This window comes from Episyrphus balteatus, chromosome 2, assembly GCF_945859705.1.
Source record: "Episyrphus balteatus chromosome 2, idEpiBalt1.1, whole genome shotgun sequence".
NCBI lineage: Eukaryota > Metazoa > Arthropoda > Insecta > Diptera > Syrphidae > Episyrphus > Episyrphus balteatus.
The window spans coordinates 79,790,307-79,806,677 of NC_079135.1; the positions used below are offsets into that span (position 1 = coordinate 79,790,307).

The following is a 16,371-nucleotide window of genomic DNA, read 5'->3' on the forward strand; positions in this document are numbered from 1 at the left end:
TTTTTTTTTTAATTTTTACTATTTGCAAGTCCCGATTATAAAAGGCAATTTTTATATTACTAAAGAGTCTTGGAACAGAGTGTAAGGAAACGATTCTAGTTTTTAAGGAAAAATACCGCTTGTTGTGTTTGTGAAGAATTTTCAAAATCTTTCATAATAAGGATTAAAGCTGTTTTTCTGTTTTTTTTTGTCAAATAATTAATCGTCGATTCAATTCAATTGTACATTAAGGAAAAAATATTAACAAAACAATGTTAATAAGAGAAATAAGAAAAAGAAGATAGATCAAACTTTTTTGGTAAAGAAGATTCATTGTTATGGTATTTTTTTTTTTTTTTGTTCCAAGAGGATCTACGTTCAAAGCCACCACCACCTTACATTTTTTTAGGAGTAGGTACTACCTCTAGCAAGAAATTGAAAAGACCTTTAATGGTACCACCACGTTCTGAGCGGGTGAGCTGCAGTATTTTGAGCGACGAGGTGGCGACAACTACTTAAACCTTACAAATGCTAAAAATTCGGCTCACAAGCTGGAGACCTAGGATCGATTCCAATCGGCGCCAGTTTTTTTTTTATTTTTTAATTCTTTCGGACCCAGCGTTACTCTCAGGGTTAGGGCGGATTTAGGGGCATCCACAAAATCAAAAAAAAAACAAAGAACCTCCATCATTAGCTGCATTCCTTTGGGAACATTTACCTACTGCTTAGTACTTAAAACTACATTGAACTACTAGTCTAAGAGCCGGCAGCATATTTTAGCAGTTTTGATATAACCGAAATTCGAGTGTGCACATATCTAGATATGCACCACAGTATATCAACGGAACAAGTCTGGCAGTGATCTTTTTCAGCTTTCCCTTGCCAGACGCATCCAAAGTGCAGCAAAAATTCAATTTTTGGCGTTTTGGTATAACCGAATAAATGATACACCAAAAAATCATAAAAAATCCCCTGATTTCGAATCTGTGGGTACCGCAAGTTTCTTTTTCAGCTTTCCCCCCGCCAGACCGCTTTAAAGCATTTTTATGTGCATTTTTCTTATAAAAAACCTAATTACTTATTTTCTGTTAGGTATAACCGTATGATGGTAACAAATTAATATTCTATGTCTATTCCAGGTCTAGAAAATATAATTTTTAGCCAGCTATTTTTCAGCCTTCCCTCTGCCAGACGCATCCAAAATGCAGTCAAAAATCAACTTTTGGCGTTTTCCTAGGTATTAACTGAATAAATGATACACCAAAAAATCATAAAAAATCCCCTGATTTCAAAAATGTGGGTACCAGAAGTTTTGTTTCAGCTTTCGGCCCGCCAGACCGCTTTGAAGCATTTTGAAATGCATTTTTCTAATAAAAAACCTAATAGCTTATTTTCTGTTGGGTATAACCGTATGATGGTAACAAATTAAAATTCTATGTCTATTCCTGGTTTAGAAAATATAAGTTTAAGCCAGATATTTTTCAGCCTTCCCTCTGCCAGACGCCCTTAAAGGTTTCCCAAACAGGTTTTTCCATAGAAAAAACACCTAGTTTCTGTTTTTTTCTTATAAAATTGAAATAATATTTTTAATCCAGTCAAATAAGGATTTAACCTCGGAATGAATGTTAGTAGAAATTTTTTTTGCTCAATATCTTCCTTTTGCCATTCTATAACATATCTCAAAAGTCTAGAAAAATCTCATGTCCGCTTGTCGCGATTTCAAGGTCAAATCGCGAAATGGAGATTTTCAAAATTAGCAAAAATAGGCTATGGTATTATATAAACATATGATACATGATTTCAAGGTATTTTTTAATGCTGATTCCAAAAAATCTAAAATCAAGGCAATCTGACGTCTCTGAAAAAAGTTATACCTGTTTTTCATCTTTCAACCCATATTATTATAACAGTTGCTAACTTACTACCGAAAAACCCTTAAAAGTAATGGTAGCGGAATCATATTTTGCATGAAGGTTTTCATATCCATTATCATTAAGAATCAAAACAATGCAATGCAAAAAAACATTTACATCTATGACAAAATGGTATTTTTGGAGAAAAGGGGAAATTTTGGGATGTGCACTAAAAAACATCCTGGTACAATCTTGGAATTAGTGCTAATAGGCTAATTTTTTGGTTTCTATCTTTGTTTGGATATTCTATAACTTATGTCAAAAATCTAAAAAAATCTCATGACCGCAAGTTCTTATTTTCCAGGTTAAGCTAAGTTAGGTGCAGATTTAAAAAAAATAATAAGAAAATTTTAGATTCTTATATGTATACCAACATAACCCATATCATTTCAAGGTATTTTTTAACGCTGATTCCAACAAAACCCACAAACAAATCAATATGACCATCCCTGAAAAGTAATGTACCTTATTCATGTTGATCTGACACAAATATCTGAAGAGTAGTTTTTCAATTTTTTCAAATCTGCACCTTATCTTCAAACCAAGAAAATTAGGACATACGGACATGAGATTTATTTAGATTTTTGAGGGTAGTTAAAGAATATCCAAACAAAGATTCAAATGAAAAAATTAGCCTATTAGCACTTATTCCTAAGATGAACAAGAATCTTCTTTAGTGCATATCCTAAAATTTGCCCCTCCATCAAAAAATACCATTATTTCGTAGGTATATATATTTTTTGTAATGGATTGTTTTGATTTTTAATAATGATGGATTCTAAAATCTTCATGCAAAATTTGGTTCATCTACCATAACTTTTAAGGGTTTTTCGGTAGTAAGTTTGCAACTGTTATAATAATATGAGTTGACAGATGAAAAACAGGTATTACTTTTTCCAGAGACGTCAGATTGTCTTGATTTTAGATTTTTTGGAATCAGCATTAAAAAATACCTTAAAATCATGTATCATATGTGTATATAATACCATAGCCTATTTTTGCTAATTTTGAAAATCTCCATTTCGCGATTTGACCTTGAAATCGCGACAAGCGGACATGAGATTTTTCTAGACTTTTGAGATATGTTATAGAATGGTAAAAGAAAGATATTGAGCAAAAAAAATTTCTACTAACATTCATTCTGAGATTTACCCCTTTTTTCTCCTTATTTTACTGTATTATTTTTGTTTAGAGTAACCATATGATGGCCAAATATTAACTTTCTCTGCCTTTTCTTGATTTAGAAAATGTAAGTTTAAGCCAGTTTTGTTTCAGCCTACCCTCTGCCAGACGCCCTAAAAGGTATCTCAATAGTACGGGAAAGTTAGATTTTGCTATATGGGGCATGGGGGTCTGGGAAAAAATCCGAAATGCATTTTGTCTTCAGGGATTAAAAGAGCATAAACCCAGGGATCGAAAGAGTCTAAAACCACATTTTGTACAACCGCACCAAGAATCATTTTGTTTGTCCCTATACAAAAAATTGCAATTTTTTGAAGTTTTTTGCCTACAGATCGAAAACGGTGTGTCAAATCGAAAAACCAATATTGTAACAAATGAAGGTAATTAAAAGATCTACAACTTTTACAACGAACAAATTTTTTAAAAAACGCTCAAGTAAAAGAGATATGACAAAAATAAGAAAATCACTTTTTGACGTGTTTAAAAAAAAAACACCCTAACTTTTAAACCAAAGGGATAATCGAAAAATGTTATTTAACATATATTGTAGAAAATTAAATTATTTCAAGTTTGTCATACCTACATTGTTTTTTCTGTAGGTTCAAAAATACGCGAGTTATGTGAAAACTAAAATTTGTATTAAAAAAAAATGGCGGCCAAATGACTCTTGGTGCGATTGAACAAAATTTGGTTTGCGACTCGTTTCTTTATGCCTTTCGAGCCCTGAAGTCAAAATGCATTTTGGATTTTTTCCCAGACCCCCATGCCCCATATAGCAAAATCTAACTTTCCCGTACTATTGAGATACCTTTTAGGGCGTCTGGCAGAGGGAAGGCTGAAAAATATTTGGCTTAAACTTATATTTTCTAAACCAGGAATAGACATAGAATTTTAATTTGTTACCATCATACGGTTATACCCAACAGAAAATAAGCTATTAGGTTTTTTATTAGAAAAATGCATTTCAAAATGCTTCAAAGCGGTCTGGCGGGGGGAAAGCTGAAAAAGAAACTTGCGGTACCCACAGATTCGAAATCAGGGGATTTTTTATGATTTTTTGGTGTATCATTTATTCGGTTATACCAAAACGCCAAAAATTGAATTTTTGCTGCACTTTGGATGCGTCTGGCAAGGGAAAGCTGAAAAAGATCACTGCCAGACTTGTTCCGTTGATATACTGTGGTGCATATCTAGATATGTGCACACTCGAATTTCGGTTATATCAAAACTGCCAAAATATGCTGCCGGCTCTCGGTCTATACCTACTTTTGGTTTATTGAAAAAGTAGTTCAAAGCAGCTTTAAGTACCAAGCAGCAGATAAATATTCCCAAAGGAACGCAGCTATTGTCGTCATAAAAAATAAAATGTATGACTGGGTTGCTCAAAGTTTTTATTTTTTTAATAAAAATTTGTTTAATGTAAAACTATGAGAAAAAATGTAAAATTCGTTCTTCAAAGGCAAGAAACAACATCTTTAGTGAATTTCACTACCAAAAAAGAATGAGGCAAAAAAATAATTTTTTGTCTTGTGGACAGTTTGAAATAAATTCAATTTTATTGGTTTGCACTTCAAAATAATGCGTTTCGCTTAGGAACAACAGTTGTGCTCATCAGTCAGATGATGTGGTACACTTTTATAATAAGCTTAAGTTTTTTTTAACAGTCCACGAATAAAAACAAATTTTCTTTACAATATTGTGATTTTCAATCAATACCGAAAACCAAGATTTAAAAAAAAAGCAGATTACGAAAATTATATGTATTTCCAAACTAAAAATTTCAAATCTTCTTAGAAAGCTCACCTCAACGTACATTAAGAAAAAAACGTAGTATGAGAGTTTTTTCTGAAAGTATTGGCAATTTAAAAAAACTATCTTAATATTTCAGAAATTCCCGTTTTTAACTGGAAGCCTCCAAACTTTGTCACAAAGTAATTCGAAATATGTAAGATATCCACTCAAAATGAGATTTGTAATTAATCTCTCCTATGAATAAGGTAAAGCATATAATATCTAAAATTTTCAAGTGCATAAATTTAATTTTATTGAAACTAAAAAGAAACACATAAATATGAATTAAGAGAATAGTATTTATTTATTACTAGGTACGTTATTTTTTAGCTGCTGATAGACTTTTTTTTTGCAACAAGTTTCTTACAGAGTCGATACAATTTAAATTTGAAGAAATGATTGAAAAAGCTTCCCAGCACAATTTAAGAAATTCCATGTTTAAGTAAAATTATTGGTAGAATGGAATTAACCCTTTCGGTACCTGCGTTACTCTCATGTAACATATCTTTAAAAATTCGTAAAAAATATTCCATCAAATATTTTTTTCGGTTTCGATGGCTCAATTGAAAGATAATAAAGCCTAGTTACTGGATTAGTACAAAAAGTTAGTCAAATATTATACTTTTAATTTTTTTTTATCGAAAAAGAGACTGAAATCCATATTTTTTTTTTTTGCTAAAATTTTTTTTTATATTGGTATGATCATAATTTAAAAAAAAAAAGATATAAAAAATGTTAATCCAAAAAGTGTTTTGCTTTTTGGCTTAGAAAAAGTAGCATACATTATTGTTCTATTAAAAGTTATTTTTTCAGTTGTGCGAATTTTTTTGGTGGTCATAGGCAGTGTATGTTACTTACATGGAACATGACAGTAACACATTAGATTTGCTTAATATTTTGGAAAATAACTTTTTGCTATTCATATTTCTTAGTTGTGATGTTTTTGACACTTCTTACTTGCTTCTTAATACTGAAAAAAACATTTTTTAATATTGATTTTCATAGCTTGGGTTCGAAAGGGTAAATAAAATAAAGTTGGTATGCCATATTGTAGAAAATAAGATTAATACCTAAAACAAAAATTTCAAAAAAAATGTAATGAAACCTATTCGTAAATTTAATTTTTCAGAAAAATTAATTCAATTTCTTTTTTCAAAAATCCCAAAAATTAAAACTGTATAAAAGGTTTCGTTTAAAAATGTTTAGTAAAATTTAATTTGGAAAGAAGTTCAGAATTAAAAAAAAAAAAAAAAAAACAGTTCTATAACAGGTAGGTACCGTTTATAATGATTGTCGAAGAAAAAAAAACTCTTTTTGTAAAAAGATAGGACAGACCGTGTCTAAAAACACTTGAATTTTTTTTTTATCGTGAAAGGAGTTTTTAAGAAAATTATACTTTTCTAAAATTGGTACATCACAGGTATCGCCAGATAAAATCTGACATTTGAGTGACGCTGTTCGATTCCTATTTTTCTTCCCAAGAAACCGGAATTTACGCCACAAGCTAAATGTTGGTGTTAATTCAGAATATAATGCACTTCGCTGCCCGGCATTTCAATAAGAATATAACATAGCGAGCCACTTATTTATTTTCTCAAAAAAAAAGCTCAAAGAAAAGACTTTTGTTTCGAGTCGACCTGTTCGTAAGTTGTTTTTCAAAACTGTATACAAAAATATTCTTCCATGTCTAGCAAATTTTGAAATATTAGCTGTTAACTTCTTAAATAGCAATTTTTTTTAAACAAGGCACATCGAAATATAAAAATATTCAACTTTTTAGCGCTATTGAAAAACTAACTTTAGTATCTTTAATTCCATACATAAAACAGTGTTCTCTAGCAAACAAATACTTAATTATTATCAAAATACACTTATGCTGAATTATGGCTATAAACTAATAAAAGTAAATTCTAGGGCAGTTAAATAAGATTTACTTTTACTCGAACACCTACGTCAAAGCCAAAAAAGGGTCATGTGTTTGACAGATATGAAATTATATTATGTTTGTATGGATGTATGTTCATTTGTTCCATCATTACTTCTAAACTAACTAATGTATTTGACAAATGAGGTTTGCGACATCTTGCGATAGAGCCTCACAGCGATACGGTGATAATTTTATATACAATTTTATAAACACAAAAAATTATTACGGGAAGATTTTTTTGCGGCAGAAATTTTATAAACTAGTGGTCTATTTTATCTATAGAAAAAATGTTACGTATACGCCACCGTTCAAATGATCAGGGCGGCAACTCAAAAAAGTGACAAGGTGGTTATAATTTTTTTTTGATAATAATTGTTGAATAATATAGTATGTACCTACTATACCTAGGTAACAACTGATAAAAAGAATTTTTTTTTTCTGAAATTTGTTGCTAATATGATTTTGTTGAAGAAAAAATTGCTCTGTGTAGGCATGAATGAACAAACACAACTAGGTACTTGACATTTGTTGTTACTTATTTGAAAAAATTTGTGTACATTTCTCACACAGCAAAAACATTTCTTTACTAGGTTATCCTAGCAACAATTCAAGAAAAAAAATTATACATTGCACAGTTCTTAAGGCAATAATAAAAACACACCTGTATTTTATGCAGTTTGACCCTGTTTTAAGTTCACTTGAAGCTGTACAAAGATATCTTTTCCTTTATTTTGTTGATAATTTTGATCTCTTAACATATCAATATAAATTAATGGATTCTGACTGCTCCCCATTTACATAAAACCTACAGAGCCTGGTATAATGTATAATATATGTGCATACATTAAGATTTAGCATCAACTTTTGATGTAAAGAAGTGGACTGAGTTTCAATAAATCAATATAACTAGATTAATGCAATTAAGCAGTGCCTGGAACTGATGCAAACTGCTTAAATTAAAGTTTCCAGAATGAAATTAACACTCAAAATATTATTTATAAGTCTTAACAAACTAGTTTTACTTTTGGTTAATTCTAAGTTGTACAGATCACAACTACTGAGAAAGTCGGCAATTACAAATTTATACCAATGACATTTATCAATTTTCCTTTAGTGATATTCTTCGCATGAATAATTAAACTATCCAAAAACGGCCAAGAAAGGTCGCTCGTCACTCAAGATAGACAAAATGTACCTATAGTGTTTCTTCAATAATATTAGTTAATCATACGCCACGAACTTTGCCAAGTTCGCTTTAACGTTTGCGCCTAAACACAGTGTGGTAAATCGCCATTCTAACTGGACAAAATTTAAAAAAAAAAAAAGTTTAGCCCTTTGATTTAAAATTATGAGTTTAGCTTCTCAATACAATAGGTAACTGTAAAACATGTGTTGTTTTTGTGTCTTTATCTCGGATTAGTGAAAATTACACTTGAAAGTTCGTTCTTTTCAACAGTTGATAGAAATATGAAGTCGTATTTTATTTTTCGTATGAGTTCGGTTGACGATTAAAAACGCTACGGTGCTTTTGATGTCGAAATATTTTTTTATTATTGTTAATCTATATTTGAAGGTTAAGAATCTCAATTAATATTGAATTATCACCATTGCAACTATTGAAAAAAAAAAAAATAAATTCTGTCAGAAGGTTTGAAAATTAAAAAAAAAATATTGTAGTTTTTCAAATAGAGTTTAAGTTAATTTTTCCGTATTTTTCCGGCCTAAAACTACTTAATTTATTAATTTTTGGAGTGTTCCTATTAAGATAAAGTATTAACATATTTCGCGTTTTCTAGACCGCCATACAACTTTTTTCACTTTTCAAAATGAAGTCAAAATTAAAAAAAAAAAAAAAAAAAACAAATTTACGAAAAATATGTACATACTGCAAAATAAGATCGAAAAGACAGTCTTTTTTATCTTTTAATGAGCAGGTATCATCTTTGGAACTTTTTGACGATAAACAAAAATTAAAAACATATTTAAAAGTTTTGTGCTTCAAGTTAAGGGAAAAAAAGACAAAAAAGGCAGAAGACACATTGGACCGCTCTTTAAACATGAGTTTCACCTTGATTGACCAATATTATGTGGTGACTAAATAAACAAAAACAGTAGATAGTTAAACAAAAGTAGAAAAGAATTTTTAAAAATTAAAAAAACGGGAAAAATCCTAAGTGATGCACTATTAGGAAATAGTTAAAACCAGTGAAATCGCTCTCCCCAAATTGGAAAAGCATATTCCGATAAGACCGTAAAGGATTGATCGAAATTTTCTTTGAGTAAATAATCAAAATGTATAATAAAAGATTAAATTCTGATCCTCTGGAACCACTGAACCACTGGAATTTTCAACTAATGAGGCATTATCATTGATTAATGATGCTTTTCTGTGGCAACATCTTAAACAAGTTCAATGCAAAAAGCAAGCAAGTGCCAAAGGCCAGAAATAGGGTCACGAAGAAATTTAGAGCATTATTAGCTTGAAAAACATCAGGACAGCAGGAGTAACAAAGCTTGATAGAATTAGAAGTACGAAGATCCGAGGAAGCCTTCATGTTAAAAACACCATCTCCCAAAAAATTGAACACGACCGACTCAGTTGGTATTGCCATGTTCAAAGGAGAGATCCTGAGAACCCCGTCAAAAAAGCAATATCATACAACGTTCCAACACGAAATAGAAAGAAAGGTAGGCCTTAAAACTCCTGGTACAAGCAAATGCAAAACCACCAGCATTCAGTTGGCCTTAGAAATGGAACAATACAAAACCGGGAGGCTTGCCGCCGATTTCTGAGGTCAACCCGGCGAACCCCACAGGCGGATCACTAGTGTGAAGCAGTTACGTAGGATAGTTATGATCCCCTCGACATCGAGATCATAACAGCGCCGAGAAAAAGGAAGAAGAAGAAGATTAGCTTGAAAAACATCGAAGGTAATATAAACACAGCTGTTTTTAATAGGCCCTTATGTTTCAAGTTTGCATCACACAAAAAGGACTTACTTTTTTAAATTATCTGCAGATATTTCAAAATGTGATGGCATTTTGTATGAATGCAATTTTTTTTTTTTTTCATTATACTATTTTGACCAATTTTTGCAGAAATTATAGATTTCTTTTTTAAAAATCTTTCTTTTTTATAGAATTTTATCTATTCACATTCATTTGTTTAAAACTGTTTAGAAAAAAAAGTCGATTTAACGCGATTTATTAATTTTAAGAACTAATTAAAACTAATAAAGATTGTTTTATAATTATAAATAATATTTAAATCGTGTTCTTGTTTGATTTAAACTACAAAAGTATGTTGTGCCTATAAGAGGGGACATTGACTTTTGTTAAAAATTCACTGACTAATAAATAAGGCTTTTGAGCCAAAATTTAACATTGAAACACTAATAACGCAAAACACTTATTATATGTATATCAAGTATTATAGCTTTAATCCACAAAGGGAAAATTAATTATAAAACAAAATGATTGTTTTGCATAAAAAAAAGAACTTTTTTATAAACTCATGTCTCCTTTTTGATTAATTTCTCTTTTGCACATCTCATTAAAAAACACTTAACATTCTCAACTTAGATGCTGAAAATTGAAAAAAAAAAACTGGTTTTAATTAAAAAAAAAATTACATATAGAAATAAAGTTAATACCGGGATCCGTATTTCAGAATTAAAACAAAAATCGGCAGACAAAATAACAAAAACAAAAAAATTATCCTCACGAATCGACATGTTAAACTTAGTCATAGTCTGGTCATGTTCAATTTTCAAATTATACCTAATTTTTAGTTATGGTCAACTGAATAGTGACCTCTTCAAATCTTCACACACGCGTGTTTTTAACGTTTTTAAGATACAAATCACAAATGGACACATTTGAACTATTAAGTGCTCCACCACAATCAGTTAATTGAAAAATATTCACAAAAAAATAATCAACTAAAGCTTTTTCGATTCTATCATCTGGCTATATCTTATAAAATTGAACTTTATCTTTGTTGTATTTTTATAAACTTTTAAAATCAAAATGTTTTTGTTTGAATTCGCAACGATTTAATGTTATAACAGGTATCAACATCGATTCATATGCTATCAAACCGTTATAGTTTGAAGTAATCATGATTAGTGGTCGGACACAAGCACATACAAAAAATACTCTGTACTTTTATACTTAACCGTTTTTGGTTAATGTTCAAGTTCATATAGTATAGTATCTACATTGAACAAATACGTGTATAGATTAAAATTTAATGAATAGCATAGACATTATAACAACGAAACAGGTTTAAATTAATTTTTTTGTTCATATCGAGAAAAGTATCACTGCGAACGGTTGTATATTGAGTTGTCAGTTAATTTGTCCAATTAGTAATAAGTGTCATTAAAGGTACGATTCTATAAAAAAAAAATGAAATGGACAAAAAAAAGTGTATCCACAGATACTCTTGTATTATAAATACAGAAATACCAAGTGTTAATACAATAATAATTGTATTCATTGTTACAAAAAAAAAAAAAGAAATGAATCGCATACACATTTCTTGAATTGTGAATTAATTGAAAGCGAACATACTTCAATAAAATTTAATAAAGTTAGTCGCATTCTCGGAAGTCCAAAATTTAAACAATTTACTGCAGTTTGTGAACCTTTTCATTTTTAAATTTTGTAAAAGAGAGAACAAAAACCGGTTGACCTTGCACAATTTTGTTCTTTTTCAAGTATTTTTTTTTTTTAATAACAAAAGGTAATAAAGCTTTGTATTCACATGAATATAGCTATGCACCTGATTGACTTTAACATTAAATTAGTGTTAAAAGAGTGTTACAAATATATAAGTGTTAAACATTCCTGAGTAGATTTTTTTCAATTAAAATGTTTAAAATATAATTGAAAATAAAAAAAAATAAGATTTAAAAATGTTTGTTAGAACCCTTTTTTCCAATGAACCAATACCTGAATTTGAAAGAATTCGGAAAAAATTCAATAGTGTCCAATTTATCCGCAGTAGTTTGTTTATTTTATTTTTTTTTTTACCTACTTTTGTGATGTTCACAGCTGTGAGATTTTCAAATTAATTGTAAAACACCGACTCTTCTCATACCTAGACAATGAAAGTGGATTGGAATAAGTCACATTTGGCGAATCACACTTTAAGAATCAAATAAATATAAAAAGAAGCAATCATTTAAGCAAAAGTTTACAACAACTACACTGAACCAAAAAAGTGCATAAAATTAATGAATTTGTACATTAAATTAATGTAAAAATTAATGGCAAATGAGCCAAAGAACAAATTCATATTCTTTTTATGAATAAATTCATAAGGGAATGAATCTTTCTTAAAAATAAAGAGTATAAGTTCCTAAATTTTATTAATTATGTTCATAAACAAACTTGAAAATGTTTGAACATGTTTTAAGAAAAATTTCTTCTATTTTAAGAAAAATGCATACAATTTAAGAATTGTTTCTTAAATCTTTTTTTTTTTTGTCTTCTATAATTTAATAAAAAAGTTTAAGAAACGTTTCTTACATTTACGATGATTTTTGAGATCAAGGCTATTTATATGTTACGAAAATAAAATTACGTAAAAATTACGTAGAAATTTCAGCTTCATCCAGAGTTTTTATTTTTTTTTACACAAAAATCTTTGGTGGTAACACACACAAGTTGTTGTTGTTCATTCAAATTCCTCAATATAAATTGATTACACAAGCAGCTGCCTGCAAGTATGAAAATACACAAACCTATTCTTTGTCTGAAATGTTTCCATAATTTTGTGTAAATTTCCTCTTTCATTAAAAATTTAGTAATTGGAATGAGCTAGGTTTCCTTTTTTACCGACTTCCAAAAAGGAGGAGGTATTCAATTCGTCTGTATTTTTTTTTTTATGTTTGTTACCGCATAACTTTGGACTGAGTGAACCAATTTTGATAATTCTTTTTGTATTGGAAAGCTGGTGGCTGCAGTGTGGTCCCATTTCGTTCGTTTTAAGCCATAGGAACTATTTTAAAAACCATAAAACCCAGTTTTGATCCATGGAAGTCGGTTTTGTTTTTTTGCTAAAAATGATTATTTAATTTTGGAAAAATTCGACCATAGCTAGCTGATTTCAAAATAATATCCTTTTTACCGACTTCCAAAAAGGAGGAGGTATTTAATTCGTCTGTATTTTTTTTTTTTTTTTTTTTTATGTTTGTTACCTCATAACTTTGGACTGAGTGAACCAATTTTGATAATTCTTTTTGTAGTGGAAAGCTGGTGGCTGCAGTGTGGTCCCATTTCAATTTCGTTCAGTTATAGCCATAGAAACCATTAGAAAACCCTTAGTAGTTTTGATCCATGGAAGTCGGTTTTGTTTTTTGATAAAAAAAAAGATTATTTACCATAGTGACTTTACTTTTGGTAATGAAATTGACTAACTCAGAGATTTCTTTTCTATTTATTTAGAGAGAAGGAGATCCAACTTTTTTTTTTTTTTAATAAAGGACCACCCTAATGTTCATACATAACGTGATATTTTTAAATAATACTTACCAAGATGAATTGATTTTTCGAAGTCCTTGGATAAGAATTTGGCGATCAAAATAATAATAATTAAATGATAAGATTAGAAAATCCTTAAGTTAGTGGTTTAGTGGTAATAAAATATAATCAATGTTCGTATGTGTTTAAAGTACATATAATTATAATTTAAATCTACCAACATATTAAAATTGTTGCTTAATTATCTTAGATCTAGAAAGTACTGGTTAATGTTATCAAAATAATGAATCAAATTGCTTAAATTCACTTGAAAGATTTGGTTATTAAAATTATGTAGATACAATGTAGGTAATAAAAGTTTTATGTTAAATACTAAGATAATATAAGTTTTAGAGACAGAAATAAAAATAATCATTTATCAGTAAGTACTCACTTGAAGCTGACAAATTAGCTAAGTTTTCAGAAAAATTTACGATCATGACTACACATCACATGCCCTGCCTTATGTTAATCAAACCCAAATAAAAACAACATCCATAAATATGTAGGTACACATACCCTGGAAAACATACAAAAATTGTTAAGTTATTGTAACTAGATTCAAATGGTTTCGAGTAAAATAAAAATGTTCAAGATTTAATCAAAGCTAATCATCGAGATCAAGAAATCCAGAAAAATTGTATTAAACAGTCACTCTCCTTAATGTCATAAAAATAAATAAAAGAATAGGTAACCTACCTAATCTATAATGTCCAAAATGTTATACTTTCAAGATTGTCACTTACGGGAAAGTGGTATTCGTACCTCTTTTCTGAGTATAACCTTTATAAATACCTTATTATTATTAACAGCACTTTTCGTTCTCATTTCTTACTAATTTTGCAAACGACTTAACCAAATTTAACGAAATTTTTTATACAATATTTGTAATTATAAGAACAATTAAAATAAAAAAACAATTTTAGATAGGTATACCTATAATTACCTACCTTACCTCACAACACAACCACTTAAACTTGTATTGCAGCCTTCTAAGCTAATTCAGCCTATACAACTTTGTGTTAATGTTTATGAACACAATTTATAACATCCTCGATAGTATAGTGGTCAGTATCCCCGCCTGTCACGCGGGAGACCGGGGTTCAATTCCCCGTCGGGGAGATTCGTAAGAGTTTTTTTTTTTTATTGGCTTGGTGTTTTTTAATTTTATATTCTCTTATTAAATTTGCATTTCAAACCATTGATAGGTGTAATCGATTTGTTAAATTAGATTTATTTGTAAATTGTAAATCTAATCATAACCGAAGTAAGACTTTTGTCTAAAGGAAAATAGGAATAAACATCTAAATGCTAAATCTTATTAAGTGGAGTAACGTAAGCTAAAAAATTGGCAATATTAGGGAACCCGGCCAAACAGCTTAGATTTTGATGATCTTTTTTTTCAAACGTCGGTAATTAAAAATACTTTAAAGTCTTTAGATTAAAAATTGCCGGTGTAGCCGTTTTGATTTTTTTAAATTTTATTGAAGATTTTTGTGAACAAAAAATATTTTTTTTTAATTTTTCTTAAATTTCATAAATTAATTGATGCCAAAAGATTGTCTACGAAATTCAAGGAAAAAAATATATGGGAGTGAGGGACAATCTTTTATCGTTCAAGCGATAGATGCAATTTTCTTATTAATTGACTTCAAACACAAAAAAAAATATTTGAACACAGCGGTAACACCTACAATATTTAAATATACATTTTAAAAAGCTAGAAGCTTAGTCACATTTGTAAAATTAAAATTAAGTTAATTAAATGAAGGGCTTTTAAAAGAATTGTAATTGAACTCAGATTTTTGAAAAAAAAAAAAAATTATTGACAAAATTTTAACATGTCGTTTTTAGAATTTTTTCGTGACATAATGCATTTATTTTCAAATTTTTTTGGCCACATTTATTATAATTTGAAATTATAAAAGGGAATGTCAATATGTATTACGGTTTATGAAAAAAATTAAATAGTATTTCATTTTCGAAGAACTTTTTTTAATAGAAGTTTTGAAAAAAAATTTAACTTATATTTTTTTTAAGTTAAACATTTTAATATAAAGTTTTTTTTTATTAATTTAATAGCCCTTATTGTTAAAAGTTAAATAACAAAATTTTAAAGTTCTTATTTGCCAAAGTCTTTGAGAAAATCAACAATGCAAAAATTCAGTTTTTATCAAAAAACCCATTGAAATTGAAGTACTTTTTTATTTTTTGTTTTTTCAAAAGTGTGATATACATATATTACCTTTTCTGCTTCGGATTTTTGCTGATAATATTTATTGCCAAAATTTTTAGAGATAAAATTTAAGAGATAAGAATGAGCTTCTGGTTTTTGAAAAATGTATTTTAAAAATTTTTTTTATTTTTTTTTTTTTTGTTTGAAGTCAGATTGTGAGAAAATTGCATTTATCGCTTAGACGATGGAAGATTGTCCCCTACTACCTTATATTTTTTTTCCTTATGAAAAAAAAATGGGTTTTTAAAAAAATATTTATTTTAATAAACAATACGTCAACATCGCCAATTTTTAATCTATAGACTTTAAAGTATTTTTAATTACCTACGTTTGAAAAAAAAAATCGTCAAAATCAGAGCTGTTCGGCCGGGTTCCCTAATAATTTGCTTTAGTTAATCTACTATTACGAAAGCCAAATTGAAAAAAATAAGGTTAATTTTGTTTAATCACAAGAATAGAGTCCTGACTTTTAAAACATTGAAGGTGTTGCCGATTTCCTCAAATAGTTTGAGATGAGAAAATGTAAATAAAGTGGGTTCAGTGAAATTAGAAAAATATTTATTGAAGGTATACTTGTCAAAGAGCCCTTTTTTATTTCTTATTAGAAGACAAACCAACCGATTTCTATAGTAAAATTTTAATGCAAAAACATTCAGATAGTCGTTATTTTGAGATTTCACTTACTTTTTGGAATAAAAAAAAAAAAAAACAAATCAATCGAGTTGTTAGATATATTTGAAACTATGTTCTTAAGTGGTGATTAATAGCAGATTTTTTATTTGAGAATTATATTTCCATTTTTGTTTTGTTTGTTT

The 16,371-nt window shown here is 28.9% G+C and overlaps 1 non-coding gene across 1 annotated transcript; it reads left to right on the plus strand.

Annotated features, from left to right (window-relative positions):
* Positions 1-14,370: 14,370 nt before the first annotated feature.
* Trnad-guc (transfer RNA aspartic acid (anticodon GUC)) lies at positions 14,371-14,442 on the plus strand. Its single transcript has one exon. It is a non-coding gene; the product is annotated as a tRNA-Asp (tRNA).
* Positions 14,443-16,371: the final 1,929 nt, after the last annotated feature.